Source organism: Cynara cardunculus (genome assembly GCF_001531365.2).
Source record: "Cynara cardunculus var. scolymus isolate 2C chromosome LG 10, CcrdV1, whole genome shotgun sequence".
NCBI classification, from domain to species: domain Eukaryota; kingdom Viridiplantae; phylum Streptophyta; class Magnoliopsida; order Asterales; family Asteraceae; genus Cynara; species Cynara cardunculus.
The window spans coordinates 1,420,735-1,445,775 of record NC_037537.1 but is presented as its reverse complement, the minus strand read 5'-3'; the positions used below and the strand labels follow the sequence as shown (position 1 = coordinate 1,445,775).

Below are 25,041 nucleotides of genomic sequence, written 5' to 3'. Positions count from 1 at the left end.
CAAAGGTCATATATATATATATATAGAGAGAGAGAGAGAGAGAGAGACTCGGGATAATACAAGAATAACACATATTTAAAAATATATGAAAATGGCTGAATCACATGTGATTTTACATTAATATCACAAATAAAATCACATGTGATTCAAACAACTTTTTTGCCCGTTAATATAAAATCACATATGATTTTGTATGTAATTTGATTATTTTTTTGTTTTCTTAAATAGGTATCATTCTCGTGTTAACCCACCCCTATCTCTCTCTCTCTCTCTATATATATATATATATAAATATATATTCCTGTTACCAAAATTGTATTGCATTTATTAATGATTCTATATTGGAAAGAAGCATGCAAATATCATTTTCAGAATAGCAATCCAGGGTATTTGAAATGGTATTCTCAATATCTGTTTCAATTAGATCACATCTATGAAATTATTGTTTGTGTTTTATGTGTGGTGACTATTATTACTCGAGCATTTCGGAGCTACATAATTTTTAACAACACATCAATGTTGAAAGGGTGATTGTATTATTCAAATTTCTGATACAAATCGATTAATAACCGTACATTGCGATACAAACCGGAATGTTTCAAACGACAGTGGAAAAAGTATAAGAATAGGTTTCGTAATTTGTGATTTCTTACATATAGAATTACAACACGGGAAAATCTAGAAGACCACCTATTGTTGGCTTCTTCAAGACTATCTTGGAACTACATCTGTTACCGAAGCATCATTTACGGAAAGCTGTGATCCGTTATTGTTCCTTAGATTATTATATTCTACAAGGTTTGGCATTTGGGCATCGCCACTACGATGCATGAAAAACGCCGGCTCCAATGGTATTGGAAGAGCAAGAGAGAAGCTTTTAAGCATAAGAACAACCTCAGCCATTGTTGGCCTGTCAGCAACATCATTCTGAACGCATAATAAACCAACGTGGATAGTTCTGGATACTTCTTGCAATGATCCCATTGTTTCCTTCAATATGGGATCTATCATATCTGACAATGTTCCATCTTTCAAGCTTCTCCATGCCTTAAAGATCGAGGTTGATAAATTTTTCGTGAGACTATGTATACATATTATCTGAAATTTGATGATTATGAGTGGATACTTACATAGGAAAGAAGGCCTTCGAAGCCCTGACCATTGCGAAAACGTTGATTTCGTTGACCTGATACCATTTCCAGCACTAACACTCAAAGCTGAAGACATCCGATTTTACCGAGAATTGACCATGCAAAGCATATTCAGGTGACATGTATCCACTATGGTATACAACAAACAGAAGTTAGCATTTGATGATACAATGTGGTAGGTTGTCTTATCCATGGAATAAAATATGGAACTAAAAAACTAATGATGTAGTTCCAACACAAATTTTATTTGATGGGGGCATATATACTTACAAGGTCCCAACAATTCGATTTGTGTTGCCTTCAATTTCCTCATGGTTAAACATCCTTGCCATGCCAAAATCTGCAATTTTGGGATCCATTTTTGAATCTAACAAGACATTAGCAGCTTTGAGATCACGATGGATAATCCTTAGACGTGAGTCTTCATGGAGGTAAACAAGTCCTCGAGCAACACCTCCTATGATTTTGTAGCGTGTATCCCAATCAAGAAGTAGACGTTTAGATGGATCTACAATTTGTATCAAGAATTCAGTGTAAGAAGCATTCCTCTTTAGAAAAGGTCAAAAAAACACAACAAAACAAATGTGTAGTAATTAGACTAACCAAATATAAATTGGTCAAGGCTTGCATTTGGCACAAACTCGTATATAAGAAGTCGTTCAGTTCCTTCTAAGGTGAAACCAATGAGCCTAACTAAATTTCGATGTTGAAGCTTTGCGACTAGTAAGACCTCATTCTTGAATTCTAGTTCACCTTGTCCTGAATCCCGCAATAGCCTTTTTACAGCAATTGCTTGTCCATTTGGAAGCTCACCCTGAATATCACATGTTTATATTTAAAACACATGTAACACTGTCATTTTGGCACATAAAGAAGAGCCTCGAAGTTATGTTTTCCATATACCTGGTAAACGGGTCCAAATCCACCTTGCCCAAGCTTATTACTTTCAGAAAAGTCATTAGTTGCTGCTCGGATGGTATGGAAATCGTAATGCAATGATTCAACAATACTCATGTCCATAATTTCACCTACCACATGTGAAAAAACAGGCAAGATAATTCATATGTTCCATGACAATTTACAAAGGTTAAGCATTCAGGGGCAAATTGTGCTTAAAAAGAGTGAACTTGAGTGGCCAATTCTCTAGTAACTAGTGCACGAGTTGTTTTCATTTATTATATATTACATGAATAAGAATAACATGTAGATAGGTGAATAGTTTTTTTACATCTTAAAATAAGAACGATACTTTTATATATATATATATATATATATATATATATATATATACACACACGCAAGGAAAGGTTCATTTGAGATTTGATAAATATTTGAGAAGTAACAAAGTGATTTTAGCCCTTTCATCTCGTCAACATTTGCAGCTTTGGCTGTTAAACATCAGATAATTCTTTGCATTGGTATGTGGAAGATAAAGTGGTAGTTTCGTAACTTTTACAAATAGACGGCAAACGGGTTCATATGTGAACACATGTGATACACACATTAACTATATGTTCAAATATGAACCCCATTAATTAGCTCACATGTGAACTATTTAATTGATTCATACATGAACCCACATGTTCATATACGAATTAGTTAATTAGTTCATATGTGAATCAGTTAATTAATTCATATGTGAATTACATAGGTTCATATATGAACCCATTTGTCGTCTGTTTGTAAAAGATACGAAACTACCCTCTCTATTTTTTGCATAGTCGTAATTACTACCGGTCAAATCCGATCTTGACCGTATAAAAGGTTAAGATCACAATCATTTCTTTATTTCTCAAATATTTACCACTTCTCAAGAATAAACTTTGGTTATATATATATATATATATATATATATATACATATATATATATATGTGTGTGTGTGTGTGTGTGTGTAGGGTCATGTTAAGGGGAAAACGGTAAATTAATGGAAAACCGGAAAATCACGAAAAGAACGAATGACAAAATATATCAATGTGGATGTCATTTTAACGAGAAAAATATGCTTGTTATTTTGGTGTAATTTATTTCGCTCAAATTTTGTCTACTTTTCGTCTTTTTCCAATTAAAAATAGGATGCCGGAGGGTTTTTAACTTAAAAAGATATTGTTGTAGCCACCTATTTAATCAAGTCTATCAAATCATCTCATGTAACAGTTGATAATGTGTTTTCTTGTTTTTCATTTATATAAAGTTTTTCCATGAACCTCCCTTTATGTGTGTATGTATGATATATATATATATATATATATATATATATATATATATATAGACTTGGGATCATGTGAGACCAATGGTTTTTCGTGAGACCCGTAAGACCAATTCTGAACCCTTGGATTAGATTTACAATATGAAAATCTAGACATTTATAAACGCCACGAGACTTCTCAATAATTACAAAATTGCCACTGTGCAATTTAGACCATTAGATCTTTAACTTGTAAATTTGATCAATGAACATAAATTGGTCTTACGGGTCTCACGAAAAACCTTTGGTCTCACGTGAACCCAACCCTATATATATATATACAAATATATATTCTTTTGTTAACCAATACATTGGTGTTAACTTTACAAACTAATATGAACCGTATATTTTTTTGATCAACAATTATGATTAAATGAAAGATTTTAAAGTGGTTAAAAAGGAAACATATTAAATGGAATTAAGTCAATGTTAATTTTGGAACAAATTATGTCATATTTTTAGAAGATAATTATAACTCCCTTTATCCTTAAAATAAATGAGTTTCACATTTGGAAATTGTTTTGATGCATTTATGGTTTTGATTTAGGTTTCATCTATGAACTTTGATTGTTTCATTGTTTTACCAAAGTTCATAGGTGAAACTAGAGTGTTCATAAATGAAACAAAGATTTTTGTTTGAATGTTCATAGGTGAAACAATAATTTTGATTTAAAGTTCATAATGTTTTTCGTGTGTAAACTTTGATTGTTTTAATTTTTTTTTATCAAAGTTTATAAGTGAAACTAGAAAATGAATGAAAGAGTTAAGAATGTTTAACAGAGTTCTGAGGTGAAAACACAAGGTTTATTACCGAAATAGTGATTTTTTTAAAACTTATTGATAAAAATCAATGATTTTTGTTTAAAGTTCATAGGTGAAACAATGATTTTTTTCATAGGTGAAATAATGATTTTGTTGAAATAATGATTTTTATTTCGTCTATGAACTTGTGTTATTCCAAATTTTTTATCAAAGTTCATAGGTGAAACGAGAAAATCGATAAGATAATTAAAAAAAGGTTAAACAAGTTCATAGGTGAAACCAGAAATTTCATAGGTGAAACAATAAATGAAGGAAGTTTAAGTAATATTCCTTAATATTTAATCAATATCATAATTAAGTAATGTGATAATTAATTGAAGAAACCATATATTTAGGAATATAATAATCAAGGAATGTAATAATTAAGTGAATGCGATATTTAAGAAATGTGATATCAATATAAAAAAAAGACAAAATGTCCCATTAACAAAGTTAATACTAATTGTTTGGTTAACAAAAGAATGAGACCTTGTATATATGCACACACATACATATACACACATGTATATAAAGAAAGGTTCATTTGAGAAGTGGTAAATATTTAATAAGTAAAGAAGTGATCATAGCCGTTCATCTGGTCAACATTTGTGGATTTGACCATCAACCATCAGATAGTTCCTAACATGAGTATGCAAAAGATAGAAGGGTGTTTCCTACATTTTACAAATAGGCGAAAATGGATTTATATGTGAACCGGTGTGATACACGTATGAACTATATGTTCATATGTGAACCTGTTAATTAGTTCATGTGTGAACTATTTAACTAATTCATAAATGAATCCATAGGTTCATATATGAATCAGTTAATTAGTTTATATGTGAATCACATGGGTTCATATATGAATCAATTAATTCGTTCATAAATGAATTACAAGGGATCATATGTGAATTAGTTAATCAATTTATATGTGAATTAGTCAATTAGTTTATATGTGAATTAGTTGTTAGGATGAACACTACCCCAAAAGCAATTGCAAAAGCAATTGCTCAAGGAGAGGGAGCAACTTATTTCATTATAATGTAGCAATCATACCTTTCGCATTATTATGCATCTCATGGGATTCGAACCCATGACCTGGTTTGATACTACATGTTAGGATCCAAGCGCTTACCACTACGCCAAAAGCATTTGCTGATAGAGAAGGTGCAACTTATTTCATCATAGCATAGAAATCAACGCCACATTTCGATATAGAAAAATGTTGGTCAATGACCCAATAATAGTTAGAATAGTTCATATGTAAATTACACGAGTTAACATATAGTTCATATATGAATCACATAGATTCATATATGAACTCGTTTGTTGTCTATTTGAAAAAGTTACAAAACTACCCTCTCTATTTTTCGCATAGCCACAATTTTTGACCGGTCAAAGATATAATTATTGACAATTTTTAACCTGTCAAAGCCACAATTGTTGACCAGTCAAATCCGATCTTAACCGTATAAAGATTAAGATCACTTCTTTACCTCTCAAACATTTAACCTTTCTCAAAATAATCTTTGGCAATGTGTGTGTGTGTGTGTATATATATATATATATTCATATGTATATATACATATAAATATATACACGCACACACACGTATATTCGAAGGCTCGTGTGAGAAGAGGAGTTAAGGTGAGAAGCGTAAGAAGAGATCTGAACCCTTGATCACTTTTAATCTCATGCCCATCCATTAATTGCACTTTAGAAAGGAATTAATCTGATGCATCTCAATGCATCTCATTAGTGTTGACATTCAATCAAGATTGATCCAAGGGTGGATATCTCTTCTTACGTTTATCACTATAACTTCCCTTATCAGCGGAACCTAACCATATATATTATATATAGGGTTGCGTTCTGGAAAAGGAGAGTTAAGGTGAGAAGTAAGAACGAATCTCCACCATTGGATACACATTAGAATTAGAAGCATTAGATTGATTCATGTATCGAACGCAATTCATGGGTGAGTTTGATATTAAAGGTGATCAATGGTTCATATCACTTCTTACGCTTCTCTCCTTAACGCTCTTTCTCACATAACACATGTATATTTGTATACACATACACACACACACATACACACACACATATATATATATATATATATATAAATATATATAGCCATAGGTTCATTTGAGAAGCGCTAAATGTGTGAGAAGTAAAGAAAACATAGCCCTTCATATGATAAAGATCGGATTTAACTTGTCAAGTATTGCGACTTTGACAGGTCAAAATTTGCGGCTATGCGAAACATAGAGAGGGTAATTTTGTAACTTTTACAAATAGGCGGCAAACAGGTTCATACGTGAAGCCGTGTAATTTACATATGAACTATTTTAACTCATTCACATATGAACCCTTGTGATTCACATATGAACTAATTAACCGATTCACATATGACCTTGTGTGATGCATATATGAACTAATTAACGAATTCACATATGAACCCGTTTGCTGCCTATTTGTAAAAGTTACGTAAATATCTCTTTATCTTTTGCATACCCATGCGAGGAATTGTTCGGTGTTTCATAGTCAAAACCGCAAATGTTGACCAGATGAAGATTTAGGATCACTTTTCTACTTCTTACACTTTAGCACTTCTTAAATGAACCTCTCCACACACACACACACACACACACATATATATATATATATATATATATATATCTATCTATATAGGGGAGCGATCAATTGCGAACCACTTAATTTGTACAAACCGTGCAAACCGCATTTAACTAATCATAATTTTTCATTTTGTTCATTTTTTTGTAATTATGAGAGGTTGATTAATCATTTTTATTGTGGAGGGTGTTAATCATAGATGTTATCATTTTCATTATTTTAATTTTAAAGAAATACATGAAACAGTTTCATTAATTTTAGAGAAATACATGAAACAGTTTCATTAATTTTAGAGAAATACATGAAACAGYTTCATTAAGTATTATATGAAACAATTTCACAACCATATATGAAACAACTTCATCAAAAAAAAATATTATATGAAAAAATTTCATAAGATTAAACAATGAAATCGACAGATGAAGGTGGTTTGCATGGTTTACACAAATGAGAGCGGTTTTCATTTGATCACTCCTCTCTCTCTCTCTCTCTCTCTCTCTCTCTCTCTATATATATATATATATAGGCCCATTCAAGGAGAACTGACTAGTTTGTGGTAACCGTGAAATCCAATCTCAACCACAAATCAATAAATAATTTAGAATATTTATAAGAACATAAAACGAGAATGATACATATTTAAAAGAACACGAAAACGGACGAATCACCTATGATTTTACATTAATATCACATACAAAATCACATGTGATTTAGGCAATCTTGCATGGCGACCTGAAGACGCAACAACAAGTGGCCCAGACACTTTCTTTGAACATCAATGTAAAATCACATGTGATTTTGCATATTTTCCCGTTTTCGTGTTCTTTTAAATAGGTATCGTTCTTGTTTGATCATCTCTTATATATATATATATATATATATATGCATACAATCCTTATCCATAAGGTTATGTATGGTGTCCTACTCCAAGAATTACACTAGGCTCCAAAATGTGATACTCTCAACTAAAAAGACAGAAGATGTGAAAAGGTGTTGAGTTAGGGTTCTCAATAAACACAATAACGAGTCTTTAGGATCCCAAATAACAAATGCAAACAAAATGAGATCTAAGATGATGCAATGATGATCCGATCAAGAATACTATCCTAAGAGATTAGAAATGCAATAATATACCACAAACAATCAAAATACGATATAGCAGACAAATTCATACAATTGATTTAGCGTGATTCAACTATCTACGTGATATTAAACACCCCCAGGAAGATCGGCGTATATTGTATTGATAATTGAGAGGTTACAACATATTACAATGTTCAAATTTATAAAAAACGATACGAGTAAACTATGATTTTCATCCCTATGGTTTGTTTTTTATAACAATTTTCGTCCCTTGTTTTTTAAAATTGCTTTTTTCATTATTGTGGTTTCTACTTTGTTTCCCTTTTCGTCCTTGAAGCTAATCGACGTGAGAAAAAGCTAGTTAAATTAGGGTAATTTGACCGTTTTACTTTATTTTTTTCTTATTTTTCATTATCATCTAATTAAGGGTTGTTTGGCAGTTGCTGAATGGTTTGACACAGAATGATTAAATAGTCAGAATAATTAAGAGACTATCATAAAATAATGGAAAATGAAATGTAATTGTTTGGTAATTATTTACAATGAAATTAGAGCGTTGAATGGTTAAGGGAGTCCTAGGATACAAAATCATTCAGAGGGTTTTACAACATTAAGAGACAGACTTTAATTTTGCCAAACCAAATTCACCTCTTAATGATTCAGATGTTACCTCTTAATGAAACTATTAAAAGGTAAACAAACAAATCCTTAATGCATAGTTAGAATATTTTAAAACAATAGTAAAAAACCAAATCCTAACCTACCTCACCTTACACCCAACCCATTTGATCTCCCCATATACCCTCCCATCACCCAACACCTATCTTCTTTTCCCCTCCACGACATTATTGAGGTCGCTACTTATTCCTCACCTCCACTTCTTTTCCAACAACCACCCTCCAAACATCAATAATATAAATTCACAATCATAACCTAAAACAAAATCAAAACGAGAAACACAATGCATAAATCAATTGAAACAATCAAAACCCCAACACACACAAATTCTTAAGGGAGGAGACCTGTTAATTATCTATTTAGCTAACTTCGACACTGAACCAACACAAATGTTTTGAGGTGGCTGGCTATAAGAGTGGTGGGGGCATGATGCGGGACTTGGCGTAGAGAACCAAACCTAATGGCCTTATTGTTCCTAGAGGCACATGATCGGGCTAAGGGGGTATCTCACTTAAACAACCATAACTTTGATACGGGACTCTGTTTCAGGCCCATGGCCGGTCGATTCGAAGCTTGATAGCACGCCCACATGATCAGCGTCATCCTAGTATTTAGCGACCAAATGAATTTTGTCAAACAAGATTAGTTTTTGTTATGTCCTTCTACATACAAAGTACAAACCCAAAGCCTTACAAACCCAAAGCCTTTCTAAGTATAGTACAATATGGAGCAACTCCTTTGACTCTAAACGTGTTTACCTACTTTATGAAAAAGGATTGTTCATATACGGCCAAAAGCCTGCTAATCTGAACAAAGGACATGTTTTTCTCTAAAAGCTTGCCACATGCTTTATACCTTCTGAATTGCATTTAATGCAATGAGTATAAATAGCTGAGTAGTTATCCTCTCAGTTATCATCTTCCTTACTCTAAACTTACCCAAGAAATTACTTCTCTCTATACTCTCTGTCTAAGAGAAGAACCACTTTAACAAGTGAAGAGCACATTTCTTCTTACCTTATTTTTTGTAGCAAATCTTTTTTTATTGCTAATTGTAATATTGTGTGTATCTTAGATTGTTTTGATAGGTTTTGTATCCTATCTATTCATCAAACAATCTATAAAATTTGTATTGATCTTCTTTATTTATATTTTTTAAAAGTGAAAGTTATTGTGTTTGTCTTCATCCCCCCCTCTATAAACTGTTACCTATAAACTCTTGTAGACCCGGCTGGGACCAACAAGTGGTATCAGAGCAGTGTTTGCTTTTTGTATTATATTATTCTTTTATTGGTGTTTTATTATCTTTTTTTCTCTAGATAATTTATTCCTTTCAAAATGGCTATGTAAAACACTAGAACCAACTCTCACGATAATAGCACTCTTGCCAAACCTCCCCCATTTATTAAAGACAACTTCAGTCTCTGGAAGAACAGGATGTCTCTTTTCTTGGAAGGTGTAGATCTTGACATCCCATACTACATTGATAATGGACCTTATTTTTCATTTGCAATCTCTCCAGCGGTTCCTACAACTGCTACAACTACTAGTGATTCTAGATTCCAAAGCTCCCTCATCAATAGAGTGATGAAGATAAGAAGAAGATGACTTTAGACACTCGTGTGAGGTATATAATAGCCATGGCTCTTCCTGACGAGGTCTATCACTTTGTGATGAAGCTTAAAACTTCGAAATCCATGTGGGACATTCTTTGTGTTCAATATGAAGGTACTGTTGAAGTACAAGAATCGGGGAAGATTAATCTAGTAAGACAATATGAAAGTTTTCTTTGTGGGAAAACTGGATCTTTATTTGAAGTACATCAAAAATTTAATTATCTTCTTATTGATTTAAGGACAGTTGAAAGAGAATACTTACCAACTTAGAGACACTGGCAAAATTTCTTGAATGTTTACTAGAAACATGGGATCAATATACCATGTGTCTCAAGATGTCCAAGGACATGTCCTCCCTTTCTCTCAGTTCTCTTTATGGGATATTGCTTAATCTTGAGCAATCCTGTCAGCTGAAGAAGAATCTTCTCAAAGACTCCAGGGAAATGAAAAGCTCTCTGTTAGCTTTGATCTCTGATAGCCCTTCAGCTAACCCTTCTATTTCTTCTATTTCTATCACTAAGTTGGATCTTTTTAACACTGAGGGCTTGTCAGACACTAATCTTTTAGAGTTTGATGAATTGTTGGCCCTTTAACTAACTCTTTCAGGAGATTCTTAAAAAAAGAAACTACCGCATATCTCCTTCGCTGACCATAACTGAAAAAACAAAGTCAAACCCCATTGACAAGGCTTCAGAGAGCCGCTACAACTGTCAATGCAAAGGTCACTTTGTGAATGAATGCAGGTCAAAGAAAACTGCGATGCCATCTTCTAACCTCTCATCCTCCTTCAGGCTTCAAAAGGATAAGTACCTAAAACTGAAGGAGAAGTATAAGAAGATGAAGAATCTTAAGCGTTAACGCAAAGGAGTTGCCACTGAAGAGCATGACTGAGCTGATTCTAAGCTGATTCTTCTGAAGAATCATCCTTTGACGAGGAGGACACGACCTACCTCTATCTAATGGCCAAAGATGTCAATGATGAACCATTAGAGATATCATTCTTTAGTGATCCCGCGTTATCAACCCCTGATTAGGTATGTAACCTGAATAAACCCTCTTCTTCTTCTTCTGCTGATAGCCAATCTACACTAGATACGCTGACGGTTGACCTTTACAATGCCCTAAATAGCAAGTTCAAAGCTGAAAAGCTTAATTTTGATCTTCAAGAACAATTAGAGAAATTCCATTCATAGATCAAAGAGCTGACCAAGATTGAGGAAAATTTTAAGGATTAGGTCATTGTAAACCAGACCATTAGCATCGAAGGCGAGTAGACTATTGTCGAGCATGAGCAAGCTATTACTGAACTCAAGGCTAAGAAGGCTACCATTGAAGGATGGTGCAAAGCCTCTATCAAGGCCTATGAGATCATCAATGCTCAGATACCTGCCAAGGTAATGAGTGGTCTAGGATTCTCCTATGATCAGGAAGATAGTGTAACTGAAAAGCCCATGCTGAAGTTTGGTACTTTGGTCTCTTCCATTCCTGACACCTCTTTCTCTCAGTATTCTTCCACAAAGACTCCTATTAAAGGAACTCCCTCGAGTTTAGGATGCAAAGACAAATGTGAAGCCATTTTCAGCGCTCGTCTTCCCAAGAAGGCCAACAAGTCAAATAAATCCAGATCTATTCCTTCAACTTGTAAACCTTATTCCTTAAAAACCAAAGTCTCTGAATCCTCTCAAAGATCTAAGCCAAAGCTAAAAGTGAATATCTCACCCAAGGTATCCAAACCCTTAGTTGTTCCTTCTCGAACAAATGAGAAAGGAATCCTTGGAGCTTGTCCTTCTTCTATTCTCTCTGACCCTTCTAGCCCTAAGTTGTCTTCAGCTATAGAAAGTGTCGTCATTGTGGTGAAACTTCACATATTGTCACTAAGTGTCCTTTAACTACCAAATCTGGTCTGCCATCTAAGGTAAAGAAAGTAGCTAAGGCTGAAAAATCAGCCAAGGCAAAATCTGCCACTAAAGTTATGAAAACGACTAAGGTGAAGAAGTCCACTGAAGCCTCTTCTTCAGGCTCAATGAAGACACCCGCTGACCCTAAGTCTTCAACGTTAGTAGGTGTTGCCTCTAACTCTGCTAGACCCATTGAGAAATGGGTACCAAATAAATCTTAATATGTTTTGTTTTGCAGGAAGTCAAAGGCATCTGGTATCTTGATAGTGGATGTTCAAGACACTTGACCGGAGACAAATCCCTGCTCATTGATTACAAAGAAGAAAGAGACCCTTTTGTGACCTTTGTTGATCCTCTGTCTCAGTGATTTGATGATGATCTTTTTTATCTATCGAAGTGTATTATCTCTGTATTCAGTTTCAACAATCTTCATTGAGTCTGTTCAGTGATCGCTGAACATGTATTGTAATTCGTTCAGAGACTGTTATACTTCAATAAGACAAAAATCACACCACAAGATCCTTCAGCGATGTCGAAGAGAGAAGCTGAAGATTAGAGACTAGCAAGTCCGTGATCCAAAGAGGTTTTCAGTGATAACAAGCTCGTCTACACAACTGCAAAGTCTGCACAAGATTCATCAAACACTAATGAGACCATCAGTGTCATCCTAGTATTCAGCGATCAAATGATTCTTGTCAAACAAGATTAGGATTGTTCATATACAACTAAAAGCCTGCCAAATCTGAACAAAAGACAAACTCTCCTCTAAAAGCTTGTCACGTGCTTTGTACCTTCTGAATTGCATTTAATGCAATATGTATAAATAGCTTAGTAGTTCTCCTCTCATTTATCATCTTCCTTACTCTAAACTTACCCAAGAAGTTACATATCTCTATACTCTATGTCTAAGAGAAAGACCACTTTAACAAGTGAAGAGCACATTTCTTCTTACCTTGTTTTTTGTAGAAAATCTTTTCTTATTGCTATTTGTAATTTCGTGTGTATCTTAGATCGTTTAGATAGGTTCTGTATCCTATTTTTTCCGCAAACAATCTGTAAAATTTATATCGATCTTCTTTATCAATATATAATTTTTTAAAAGTGTAAGTTACTATGTTTGTATTTATCTTCCCTTCTACGAATTGTTACCTATAAACTATTGTAGATCCGGCTGAACCAACAAGTTGTTTTTTGCAAAACATTGTTTTATAGTTTCCCAAAGATTGAACCGTCATATCAGCATGATTTTTTAACATTAGTTTCATAGAAAATTTTATGTATATTCGCAACGGTATAGATCAATTTTGGAGGTCCAAAGGTCGTACATTTGTTTCTTGATAGAGGACATTTTTGGGCTAATTTCTTCCAGATTGTTGTAGTTTTGTTCCATACTTATTGATGATTTATTTTGAAAGTATGATGATTGTTGTGTGCCTTTAATTTTATCCAGAAAAAAGTTTTGTATTTCTTTCTTATTGGTGGTAGTAGATTTTGAGCGAACTAATTAAGGCTCCAATGATTTTTGCTCTCTTCTTGAGGGTTTTTCATGCTAAAATTCGTGTGTTATGGGTGTGCTTGTTTCTTTTTTATTCTGATTTGGGGGGATTATTATTACATTTATTATACTCTATCTTTTTCCATCCTTGAAGGTTAATATAACTGATCAGGAATGTTTTGTGAAACAAAGGTTTATCCCACATTTGATGTTTATTGTTGTGACGTATTTCCCATATATTACAACTTCGTTACAAGTCTAGTCTGACAAGGTGTCATACGAACTACTTTAATTATTTGAATATGAAAAGGCGATGAGGCATCATAAACATTTATCCCTTTATTCTTTATTATCATGATATATGGTCTTACCAGAATGCCACATAGGCTTATGGAACTTTATAGAATCTAAGGTTTAACTATCTATAGTGTGGTGACAATACAAGCCATGCAAGCACTTTGTATCCAAATTTGGTTGACTAACCATGAATTTCATCGTCAAATTTGTTCCTTTTCCGTACCATAACTTGCTAATCGTATAATCCTTTTAGGCACAACTATGAATTCATGAGTTATGGGGAAATGATAAAAAGAAGCAAGTTAGTAAAGGTTTTTATGTGTTTTCTTCAAACAAATAAATATAAGTATAAGTAGTAATTCGGGAACTTACTTTCAAGTTCTCTTGTACGTCTTTTCTTCCTCCGCCATATTATCAACATGCCGATTAGAATGGCTGATATCACAAAAGTAACAAGAATAATGATAGCTATTCTTCGGGGTGTGCTAGTATCGTTGCCTGCAAAATACGAATATCATCATACAATAATGTTCAAGATTCTCAAAAAGATTATATTTTAGTAATATATTTCTTCATAAATCTCCATTCATGGTTTTCCTTTTTTATACCGGCCAATATTGTTTTTATAGACATCGCTAATTGTTCTGGTTGATGCACCCTCACTATTAATTTTAGCTTCTACTCCGTAGTTAAGGTTAATTAAACACATATGATGATTCGAAGAAGTTGCATTCAAAATCTTCGAATGGATCAAGTGGTATCAGAGCATCTTCCTACTTATGTATAGTGCAAACAAAGTCCGACTACAAAGCTTCTGAAAAACCTTCTACAGAGTTGAAAAACCATCGAAGACCACCAAACCGAAACCGAATGACATCAACAATGGAAGCAAAAATGTTGGGTTCAAGTTTGTGCTTTATTGTTGTATTCAAGTTCTCCCATTGTAATGTTTTTGTAATAGTTAGCTTTTACTATTTCCTTAGTATAAATAGGATTTAGTCTCTTAATTGTCATTAGTTTAGTTCATAATCTGATTAGTGATTGTTAATCCCATTGTAATTCTCTCTCAAAAAATCAATATCATATTTGGTGAAAATCTCTCTCTATTCAATCTTGTTCTTGATCTTGAAGATTATTCTGATTTTGTATGATTTTGGGAACATCAAAAAAGAAGTAACCCACTGGGGTAAAATGAAATTTCAGCAAAGGTAGACTAACTGACAAAACAACTCGAGTTAGTGCTTTCTTGGATTCAATCAAAACCGCAAGTTCCGCCAAAGGCTCGAAAAACGTCGTTGAAGAATAGATTTTAGGAAGAAGCAAGTTCGAAGGAGGATGAAAGAGATGATCGAGAGACTAAGACCGACCGTGATAGCCATAGACCTTTCAAGGTGGAAGCGAGAATCGACATTCCAACATTCGATGATACCATTGATGCGGAAAAGCTAGATTTATGGATCGATCAGTTGAAGACCTACTTAACTCTCTATGGGTTTAGTGTAATGAGAAATTGTAGTTTGAAATATTGAAACCTAACAAGTCATGCATTGGCTTGGTGGAATTCTAATTTGAAGACGGTGAATGAAGATGATATTGGATTGAACGAATTTGTTGGATTCTATTTATTTGTTTGTGGCCCATGAGGAATAGATACTTAGCCCAAAAATAGTGGCCAGATACAAGCTATATATAGTCTTGTATCTTAGGTTTTTTTATTTGAAGAAAAAGTTTACAAAATACAAAAGTGAGAGAAAATAGATAAAAGTTCGACTGCATTTTTCCAGGAAAACGCAACCGTGCTTTTTTTTTCTATTCCTCAAGTTTCATCAGTCGGATCATCGTGATTTTGGATATAGGCTTCATGAACTATTTATCTACATTCTGAACGGTGGAGATCAGTTTAGGTGGTCCGAAAGTTATCGTTTTGCTGTTTGATACATAACAGTTTTTCTAGGTGATATTTCTTCCTCTTTTCTTTTTGGTATAATTCCATACTTCTTGATGATTTGTTCCAAGAGTATGATTATTGTTGTTTTCCTCTAGTTTTATCTACAAAAGACTTTTGTATTGTTTATTGGTGGTAGTGGACTTTAAGCGGCCTAAGGGTCTTGTGGTTTCACTCTTCCCTTGAGAGGTTTCCATGCTAAAATCCCTGTGTTACCTGTGTGCTATCTTTGTTACTTATTTCTAATTTGGGGGTTTATTATTATTGCCTTTAGTATACCTAATTTTTTGCATCCTCATATTTTTCATATAAGTGAGTAAAGTTTTGTCCAACAAAGGTTTATTCCGCATTGTTGTTACTGTTGTGACGCGGTTTTCCAATCGAGCTTTTAGTTATTGTTTTTGGGTTAGACTTATTTGAACGATGGAGGCTAATACAAGTAGGATGATAAGTCTAAATAGTTCTATTTATCATGTTAGGAAAGGAAAGATGGCAGACATTCTTTATGTGAAGGACTTTTACTTGCCTGTTTTTTCTACTAACAAACCTGAGAATAAAACAGATGAAGAATAGAATATTTTGCATAGAGAAGTTTGTGGTTATATTCGGCAATGGGTAGATGATAATGTTTTGAATTATATTAGTGGGAGAATCATGCTCGTACTTTGTGGAACAAGCTCGAGCAATTATATGCTCGAAAGATTGGAAATAACAAGTTGTTCCTGATTAAAAAATTGATCCAACTTAAATACCATAATGGAATTCCTATCACTAATCATTTGAATGCATTTCATGGAATTATTAATCAGCTTGTAGGAATGGGTATCAAGTTTGAAGACAAAATCCAAGTCTTATGGATCTATGGTACTCTACCGGATTCTTGGGAGACTTTAAGGACATCAACGTCCAACTCCGCACTAGATGGGGTTATATATATGGAATTGGTTAAAGGTAGTATTCTAGATGAAGAGATGAGAAGAAAGTCATAGGATTCATCTTCACAATCAGATGTCTTGGTCATTGAAAGGCATGGGAGAAGTCAGAGTAGAGGTCAAAGTAAGAGAGGTAATCATCAGGTGAATTTGAAAGAAAAATTTGTTGATTTTGAATGCTACCATTGTGATAGGAAAGCGCACACAATACGGTTTTATAGACAGTTAAAGAAGGAGAACAAAAAGGGCATCCACAACAATCAAAATAACTACCATAAGAAAGATGATGTTGGAAATGGCAATGTTGAAGTTAATACCACCATTGACGATTTATCCCTTTGTTGGGATGATGATATGGTCAACCTTGCACATGATGATTCGAGTTAGGTTGTTGACAGTGGTGTATAGTGTCATGTTAACATCATGAAGAGAATTCTATTCATCTTATACTCTAGATTATTATGGTACTGTTAAGATGGGTAATAATGATCTATTAAATATTGTTAGAATTGGTGATGTCTAGTTGAAATTTGACACTGGGATGGAATTGGTTTTCCGAAATGTAAAACATATCCGAGATATGAGTGTTAACGTGATTTGGTAATGGTTTGTGGAAACTCACTCATAATTCCTTGACGTGGCAAGAGGTAAGAAATGTCCAAAGTTATATGTGACATATCCAAAGATCTCCAATTGTATTGGTCACGCTGTGGAAACTATTCACATGACTGATTTGTGGCATAAGAGACTTGATCACTTGGGATGTGTTGAGGTTTTTTCTGATGCAAGCCCAACAAATGATGAAATTACAAGCCGATGGACATCGAAAGGAAGTATCATTTGTGGAAGGGAACATGGTCTTTATAGAGCTTCGACCATATAGACAAAGATCATTAAGGGGAACCAATACTTAGAAATTGTTGGGGAGTTTTTATGGTTCTTTCAAAATAATAGGATGTGTGGGAAGTGTAGCCTATCAGCTGGAATTGCCAGAGTGGTGCACCCTTTCTCTACCTCTTATTCGCAACAATAATGTCGCCTCAACCAACCCCCAACCCACCTTCTAACATTCCCTCTCCTACTTTAGCTAATTTTTCTCCCTCCCCCTCACATAATTCTAAGTCCTCTTCTTCCCCTATTGTGCAAACCGCTCCATCCCATCAAAACACACCATCTTCCTCCATTGCATCCTCACCTAGATCATCCTCTCCACCATCCTCACCTCAACCAACTCGTACCATTATCACTTGTATTACAAATAACATCATCAAACTCGACCCTAAATACCTTAACCATGTCCCTCTCCCTCCTCCTCATGCACCTACAAGTGCCACAAAAGCTCTTAAAGACCCAACATGGCTTCAAGCCATGCAGCTTGAATTTGAAGCCCTTACCTATAACAACACTTGGCACTTTGTTCCTCCTCATGCTTCTCAAAGTATCGTTGGTTGTAAATGGGTATTTTGCATCATATATGATCCATATGGCTTCATTACACGTTGCAAAGCCTGACTTGTTGCAAATAGTTTTCACCAACACCCCAAGATTGACTACTCCAAAACCTTTAGCCCAATCGTAAAGCTACCACTATTCGCCTTATTCTATCCCTAGCCGTTTGTTGTGGTTGGTATCTCCACCAACTCAACATTAACAACGTATTTCTTCAAGGCACTCTTATCGAGATTGTTTACATGTATCAACCCACAAGATTTATCGACAAAAAATATCCTACCCATGCTTCTGAAGTTAAAATATCTATTTACGGCCTTAAATAAGCTCCAAGAGCTTGGAATATAGAACTTACAAGTTTCCTTCTATCTTCTCAATTTCGAAACTCCATCTTGATCCATCCCTATTTCTATACTAGCATGGTACTGCCATCATCTACCTCTTAGTATACGCTGATGATATTATTGCCATTGCTCTTCTCCTTCTTACCTAACGGATTTCATCTCTACTCTCGCTCATTGCTTCTCCCTCAAAGACCTCAGTCTCCTCTCATATTTTCTAGGTGTTGAAGTGGTCCCTAATACCCAAGGTCTCTTTCTTAAGCAAACCAAATACAATCATGATGTTCCAGTGAAGTATAACATGCACGACTCCAAACCAATATCTACTCCCCTAGCTCTAAATCCGCCCCTCACTTTTGCCACGAACCCACCCATTGCCCACCATACTGAATATGGAGCCATTTTTGGAAGCTTACAATACCTCTCTCTCACTCGTCCAGATGTTGTCTATGCTGTCAACAAACTATCACAATATATGCATTGCCCTTCTAATGATCATTGGCTTGCTCTTAAGCAATTATTACAATACTTAAATGACAATTCTCGCTATGGTCTTCAACTCTACCGTAATTCTCCATTAAGACTCCATGCCTTTCACTTTGTTCTTAAACAAGTACAACTCAGCACAATTTGAGTTCAACATATTCCTGGCGATGATCAGTTAGCAGACGTCCTCACCAAACCATTACCCAAATCTCGCTTCTATAAACTACTAGCCAATATTGGCCTTTACCAAGTGACGTCCATCTTGAAGGGGCATGATAACGATAAAATCTCTACCACGATTCATGTTTTAATCAAGGATAACAACCCTTTATTTTAATCATTTATATTATTATTGTAATATTTCCTTTGTTTATAACTATTCTCATATAATATAAATTTGGCTTTCATTCGTGTTTGAATATCAAGGAAATCATATCCCCAAATTGCTTCTCCACACATATTTCTCTCTCTATTCATAAAAGATGCTAATGCAAGTAATTAGAGTGGAGGGGTATAAAGAGAGAGAAGTTCAAATGAAAACTAAGAAAACTAATTTTCGGTTGTGAACCGAGGGGTAAAGGAGAGTGTGACACTTGTCCCTAGTGTCCATATTCAGTATGGATAACGAACACTACAACCAAATCGGTTTTTTAGGACACTCCCAAATTCTAAGTGTCCTAATAGACCTCTTTATAGGACTTAATTTATAGGACAAAAAAAATAAAGTGTCTATATCTAAAGGTGTTGTAATAAGTTTATATGACATTTTTTTGATGTCGTAATAAGTTTTTTAGGACACTTTTAATATAAAACATCCCATTATCAACTTTATAGGACACTATTTGAAAAATTGTCCTATAAAAACAAATGTCTTATAAAAAATTGAGTTTATAGGGCATTTTCTTAAAAGTGTTCTATAAAGTTGGTAATGGGACGCTTTATATTAACAGTGTCCGAAAACACTTATTATGACATCAAAAAACGTCATATAAACTTATTACAATACCTTTAGATATGACACTTTATATTTTTGGTCCTATAAACTATGTCCTATAAAGAGGTCTATTAGGACACTTATAATTTGGAAGTGTCCTACAAACCCAATTTTGTTGTAGTGGAAGGTGAAGTTCATGAATTATTCATAATGAATGATACAACATTCGGTAATGAACAATAGAACATTCGGTATGAATAATACAACATTCAATATGCATAACACACGATCATGATCCATGTTATATTGATTCATAATTCATGATAAATAACCCGTGGATGCAGGGGACACATGTCACGCTCCTTTATCCCCCGATTCACAACCGAAACTCGATTTTCATTTGAACTCGCTCCTATATATATATAAAGGAGCGATCAAATGAAAACCACTCAATTTGTAAAAATCGTAAAAACCTCATTCAACTAGTCATAATTTTTCATTTTGTTCATTTTTTTGTAATTATGAGAGGTTGATTAACCATTTTTATTGTGGAGGGTTTTAATCATGGATATTATCATCTTCATTATTTTAATTTTAGAGAAATACATGAAACATTTTCATTAAAATTTCATTAAGTAGTATATGAAACAGTTTCATTAAAATTTCATTAAGTAGTATATGAAACAATTTCATAACCACATATGAAACAACTTCATCAAAAAAAGTATTATATGAAACAATTTCACAAGATTAACAATTTCATGAAAAAATTTCATAAGATTAACGATGGATGGGAGTAGTTTTTACGGTTTTTACAAATTGGATTTTATCGATCTTGAAAAAATTTCAAAAAAAAGTATTATATATATATACTAGTTGTGTACCAGCGCAATGCGGCAGGAACCATGAATTTTATCGATTTTGAAGTTCCACTGATTTTATAAGATAAGATTTAACGATAATATAGGTTACACTTGGTCTTTACATATTAATACAATTTGAATAAATAAGAGTTATGGTTCCAATTACATACTATCGATGAAAAAAATTGTATGACAGTTTAAAATCCAATATATTTAAAATCCAACATATTTAAACGACTCAAAACCAATAAAGAATTCTACAAATTTGACAGATCATAAGCCATGAAAAGACAAAAAAAAATGGGTTTTAGAATGAAATTTCAACTGCTTACCTTCTTTCTTGTCCAGAAACTCAGATTAAGGTTGAATTAATACATTTATATATAAATTTCAAAAAAAACCCAAGAACATATTAATTCAAAACATATTATACTGTGTAATTTGGACAGCCTAACCCCAAAATATATAGTATATATATAATTAAATAACTATAAAAATATAAATCGTAAATATTAAACATATTTTTTCACAGTATATATAATATATAATAATATAATTAAGTCAAAAACTATTCAMYATTKRMCWCRTTTCGAAGGTATTAACGAGACGATTATAATGGTGTAACTTGTTAAAATAAAAATGTATTTTTTAAACATGTTTTAATTGATATATGTTAATTTGATAAATGTTTAAAATGAAACATTTAAAAGTAAAGGACGTAAAGTAAATTAATTAATTAATTATAGGGGTATAAAATGTAAATTTAAAATTATAATTTAAAAAAAAAATCGGTTGTGAGGGGGTGAGTGTATGTGAGTAGAGGAGGGGGTGAAAAAGTGAGTATAAAGGATATTTTGGTCATTTAATATTTTAAAATTTTAAGACATTTGTTAAATTTGCTTAATAAAATAGTATAGATATCTACGTATATATGTGTATATATATATGTATGTATATATATATATATGTATGTATATATATATATATATGTATGTATATATATATATATGTATGTATGTTAAGGAAATGGTGGGTACTAAAAAAAATACCCCTCATTTAATATATTTTTTAATTGGATCGTGCGAGAGGGACCAATATTGTAGCAAAGCGAGAATTACAGTGATTAAAAATGTAATATTAGCTAGAAAATAAGGACGAGATAGATAACCAAAAATGTAATTTACTGTCATTTAAAATCAATGTTGGCTGGCCAGTTACTGTTTGATGTGATGTGATGTGAGAAAAGGATGCTTGAGTGGGTTGATTTATGCCAAGGACGAATAATTGATTTGGACAATGACTTAAGTGTGATAATTTCTCCAAGTCTTCGTCTTTGTCCGTAGGGCATCGATGCATGTTCAACAAAGACCATTAGCCTAATTGAAATGATAAGAAAAACAATAACAACTTGAAATATAATTTTGGTTCAAGTCTAAGCAAGAATTAATGAAGTATATATTTTAGTTTGATGAAAATAAAATGATCATATAGGCGTGTAGGGCATACAGCATACATACCTGGTGTTGGTGGAACAGGCAGAGACCTCTCCGAAACTGCTGGTGGTGGTGGTGGTGGAACAGGCAGAGAAATTTGTGATGGCGAAGATGGTTGTGGGCTGGAGGTGTTAATAAAGTTATATATCTCATACCTGATGTTACAACTTGCTGTAAGAACTCTTCCTCCAATCTTCCCGTCACAACAGCTTGGAATTTGATTAATTGCAGATTCCAAACAAGTACTGCACTGCTCCTCCGATAAATATGGTACACACTGCACAAGGCTGTATATCTTTGTTAAATCAGGTCCACTTGTGTTACCCATAGCAAACTTCAGACCTAAATCACCAGCAGCTGCTTCGCTTTGCAATTGGTTCATCAACGGTCTCAGAGCCGCATTGAACTGAGCCTTATTAGTTGCGTTATTAATGTTCCACATGTAGACAACATCGTCCATATCATTCTTTCCTGATATAGTCACATTAGAGTACCTCAAGAGACAAATGTCATAATATACTATGGCTTCTATTTGATTAGGACAAGCTTGTCTTAACCGAACAATAGAATCTTTCAAACAACTTTGGCATATGTCTGGCTTCATGCTCATGTCTCCACGACAAATTGAGATTGCATTGTCCATATCAGGCCCTTCACCCACAGACTGTGTATAGAAACCGTTGCCATCATTGTAATAGGGGAGGCCAGAGAGGATGGAACCAAGATTAGCAGCATACATACTGTTGGGGGTATAAGTACTATCGTTTGGGCAGATATGGTAAAGGTATTCAGGTTGGGCTTTGATGAGAACATTGGTTATGTACATCAAATTAAGAACGGAAAATAGAAGTGGTTTTCCGGTGCATATTACCATGCTTATGTAACTCACCTATGCAGGATAGAGAGGTGCTTGCGAAGGAGGATCATATAGTTGAGGCTAGAAAATGTTGGAGTTGAAATGTATAAGGAATGATATATCTGTCAAACTTAGGAAATTTCCCACAGCTGCATAGTTTCTATGATGCTTCCTTTGCCTAATTGTAGTCGTTCTAATTTCAAAACATGGCAAAGTGTTTATCAATTTTAACACACTATACGAAATTTCAACATGATTATGGTTTTCCAAGGACCAAAAAGATTGCAAATTTGGACGAGGATAAAGGTGTCGGCATGATTGAGGTCATGGTATTCGTAGCATCAGACGAGCTGGCAGTTGAATAAAATTTGCGTATTCTGATTTTCGTTCCCATCCAATGTCCCACTCGTTATTTTCTGTCCATATTCTCTTTTTATTTTAACCCCCTCCTAAAAAACCATCATTGTATTAATTGTCACGTAACATTTTAATATACTTTAATTGTTAGTTTCTCATACCCATAAAAAATTAATTTGTTAAAGAAAATGAAAGACAATGACTATATTATGTATTTTTATATTTTTTTTAATTTTTTGATGGTGGTGTCATTTTGATCGTCTTGACGAAAGCTTCTTACTAATGTATTTTGTTATAAATTATATTTGGTTTTATTATAGACATTTAATGAATTAATAAAATATGATAATGTATCAAATGAAAATATGATTAAAGGAGGTTGCTAAACTGAAAATTTAAATAGAAAAAGCTTTTGACCCAAATGGTTGGAGTTCTCTAACCCTTTCGGCTAAAACCTTTTTACTCCAATGCATAAAAACCTTTTAAAAGAATAAATATTCTTAAATGTCATCTTGGATACCAATGACTCGAGATTGGAGGAACGTAAGGGCTTGGTAAAAATGTCAGCCAACTGGTAAGCAGACTCAATTGGCATTAATCGAACCAATTTAGTAAGAACCCTTTTCCTAATGAAGCTGCAATTAGACGCAATATGCACCATCTTAATTATTTAAAAGCACATTTGGTCCATTGGAGTAGTGGTGGGCTTTACCCCTAACAAGCATGTATCCTACAATATTTGAACCATGTAATGGCTGTGAAATGACATTTGGTTGAACATCAATACGATTGGGAATCAGAATTTCATTCGAAGATGGAGATGGAGTATCAGGCAATGGCTCAACCTGGGGAGAAGATTGTGGTGAAGTCACTGTGTCATCAAAAACACTATCAACAATTGGTTTTGGATTAACCACTGATGAGAATGGATCGAGAAACTGTTTAGACAATCCATCTGTAATAACAAAAGGGAATGTATCTTCTCGAAATACTACGTCCTGTGAGACAAAAAATTATCTCGACTCCAAGTCATATAGTGTGTATGCTTTCATTCTGATGGGATAACCCATGAATACACATGCCTTTTGTTTGAGGATGAAATTTAACCATGTGTTTGGGGATGTAGAAGCGTGAGCGAGACATCGAAAAGTACGTAGTAACGAATAGTCCATGCTTATTAATGAGTAATGCTCATGTAACATTGGTTTATGACTTATGTATGTGTTCCGTCACAACAAATAGTAAGTCGGGTCTCCCCCGTTATCTTCGGATGTTTTAGGATGTTTTATGCCCTTCCAAGGGTAAGCATGAGTTAAAATGTATAAATAAATTGAGTAAAGCCATGTTTCCCATTTTAAAGATTTTATAGTTTTATTCATTAACGATTTGTTCTAACTAGGTGTTAAGCCCAACACTTTTCTCAAATGACATTATATCAGGTTCTGTTACCGGTGGGGCTCCCAAGGGTTGAGTGGAGCATGGT

The 25,041-nt window shown here is 33.8% G+C and overlaps 1 pseudogene; it reads right to left on the bottom strand.

The window, feature by feature from the left end:
- Positions 1-645: 645 nt before the first annotated feature.
- On the bottom strand, positions 646-23,349 carry LOC112518885 (annotated as a pseudogene).
- Positions 23,350-25,041: the final 1,692 nt, after the last annotated feature.